The following is a 2,762-nucleotide window of genomic DNA, read 5'->3' as shown; positions in this document are numbered from 1 at the left end:
ATATCTTAGTTGTGCTGGTAGCTTTAGTATAGCCTTGTTTGTGATCATTTGGGTAAATGCCCCAAAGTGGGATCACTGGGTCATAGGGGAGCTCTATGTGGAATCTTTTGAGGAACTTCCATGCAACTTTTCACAGTGGTTGAACAAGTTTATACTCCCACCAACAATGTAATAGGGTAGGAGGAAATCTTCTTGATTTAGCAGAGCCTGACATTATTTCAACTACCAAAGAAAATTTAAGCTGAGTGCCAGTGGTTCACACTTGTAATCCCACATACTTTGGAGGCTGAGATCTGGGGATTGTGGTTTAAATCCAGCTCCAGCAGGGAAATTTGTAAGACACTTAACTCCAGTTAAGCATTAAAAAGCCAGAAGTGAAGTTGTGGCCCACTAGTAGAGTGCTAACCTTGAGCAAACAAGAGAGCCCAGGCTCTGAGTTCAAGCCCCAATACTGGCACCATAAAAAAGAAAACATTCAACTCTGGCCAATAAGCAGTTTATATCTAACACTATGGAGTGAATGGGAAAAAGAGCTTACCATTGTTTTCCATATTGAATCAGCGGGACAATAAGATATAGCTGGACCAATACTTACTGAACAGCTAAAAAGTACTAATCTGTCTGCATTTGACAGGCTTATTTTTACACTGGCATGAGATATAGTTGACATTGCCAAAAATCATGTATTTATTTATGGACAGCAATGGCTGGTTGGATCCTTGATGGACAGAAGTACAGTTGTAAAAACCCTTTAAAAAAGGAGTAAGCATGCATAAATTACCATCCCCAGTCTAGAAGAACTTTACACATTACCCAAAGTACAACTAATCCAATCCTATTTCATCTTGTTCAAGAGAAATCATCCTTCAGGATAATTGATATAACATCTGTTATTGAATATCTCATGAGAGCAGTCTACAGCTGCATCTACACTCAGAAATGGTTTAAATTAACATATAATAGTCTTGGTGAAAGTAATCAGAGACCTAGCTGAAGAGTAGCACTTCTCAGTTGCAAAGAAGTATGAATTTTTTGAAAAAAGTTATAAAGGAGGAAAAAGGATATAACCATTTCATTAAAATAGCAAAAGGAGATAACCATTTCATTAAAACAGCACAGTCCAACAGACCAAAGATTGATATAAGAAGGGAGGAAAAAGAACCAAAGATGGAATTGTAGATACTGATGAACTCAAAACCGAGAGATTTCTTTCTGTACTTAATGAATTGTTAATTTGGGCTTGTCTTATAAAGAGTCAGGTTGTGGCCTATTTTTTTTTTGTGGCATTGAGGTAAAGAACCAATAGCTAAAGCTTTGGCTGCCTCTAAGATCTATAGATCAATGGCATACAAAGTAGAGCATAGTAACCTGAGAGATAACACGTCAGAAGAACTGAAACAGAATTCCAATGATTTTAACCAGCTGACAGTTGAATTTCCACAACAATTGTTCAAACAAGATAGCCGAGATGAAGCCGTGGCTATGAAACTGGTCACTTATGAAATAAAATCTGCAGTAAATCAACCTGCCTTAAGTTGACAGTTTCTTCCAGCCCATACTTGTACACTAACATTACTCTCTGATATACGGATGGGAAGGCTAAGTATGAAGGAAAATTCCCGGTAATGAGGTCCTAGTACACTATTTAGTTCCACCTGCCATATTAATGCTAGAACATAAAACTAATGTTTCTAATAACACATCTCAAGATGGTCATTCAATGAATGGAAGATGGAAAAATCACCTTTCAAACAGAAAAAAAAATCCCTATGGAAGAGTTTAAAGAGGTAAGGATTTTGGACAGTAATGATAAGAAAAGAACAAAATAGAGAAACACAGAAAATCAAAGAAGTTTCTAATCACATAAATCTTAGGCGTTTTATCATATATCAGCTGCAACTTTCTGGTTTATTATAATGGCTTATTTAGAATTCCACATATTTCAATTTCTGATGCTTTGTGCATTTGTAGTTCTTGTACAAATGGAATGGTTGCCTTCAGTTCAGTGGATTATCACTTGTATTTACATATGCTGTGAACTCTTTATGTCTGAAACTGAGTAATGAAAACCAGAAAACTAAAATGTGCTGTAGTGATTTCTTCCATATCAGTGACACATTTGCCATTAATTTCTTTCTTCATTGGATTTAGACTAAACTTTGGGGAAATGTGGGCCTTTGAGATTTCATGTAATAATCATAATATGTTTTTGTGGCTGGAAGATTTATGTACTGTCTTAAGGTAATGCTTTGGCATATGTGTTCATTACATTTTCTAGCTGTAAATCAAAAGGCAAGGGCATATATAATGATGAGTGGAAAAATAGTGGCCAATATGTTTTAAATTGTAGTAATTATGGCTCTTCTATTACTTATTTTTGGAATTCCAAGAAAGGCAATACTTTATCTCCACAAAGCATAATCTCTAACCTTCTCAAGATAGTCTTTTCCTCTATACTGAATAATTTTTTGGAGAAATGTATACATGTAAAACTGGTGAGTATGAGAATCATTCCGTTATTCCTGATATTTATAACCCTAGGACATGGCTGACCACTTCTTCATGCAGTCTATTTCTCTGTACATCATTACAGATTGTCTTGTTGCATTTTACAATAATGTGTATTTGCAAGTAAAGACATTTCAAATTTCATATGGAAATAGAGAACCTGCCTAGCAAGTTCAAAGTCTGGAGTTCAAAATAATAAAGGAAGAATAAAGCAACATAAATAAGCATGAGGTATTTAGAAGATAATTTTGTCA

General features: G+C 35.2%; 1 pseudogene; it reads left to right on the top strand.

The window, feature by feature from the left end:
* The first annotated feature begins 1,023 nt into the window (after positions 1 to 1,023).
* On the top strand, positions 1,024 to 2,464 carry LOC105983263 (annotated as a pseudogene).
* The last annotated feature ends 298 nt before the right edge of the window (positions 2,465 to 2,762 follow it).

Source organism: Dipodomys ordii, unplaced genomic scaffold, assembly GCF_000151885.1.
Source record: "Dipodomys ordii isolate 6190 unplaced genomic scaffold, Dord_2.0 Scaffold19, whole genome shotgun sequence".
Taxonomy (NCBI): domain Eukaryota; kingdom Metazoa; phylum Chordata; class Mammalia; order Rodentia; family Heteromyidae; genus Dipodomys; species Dipodomys ordii.
Note: the sequence above shows the minus strand (reverse complement) of the source record. Positions and strands in the feature narration are given on the sequence as shown.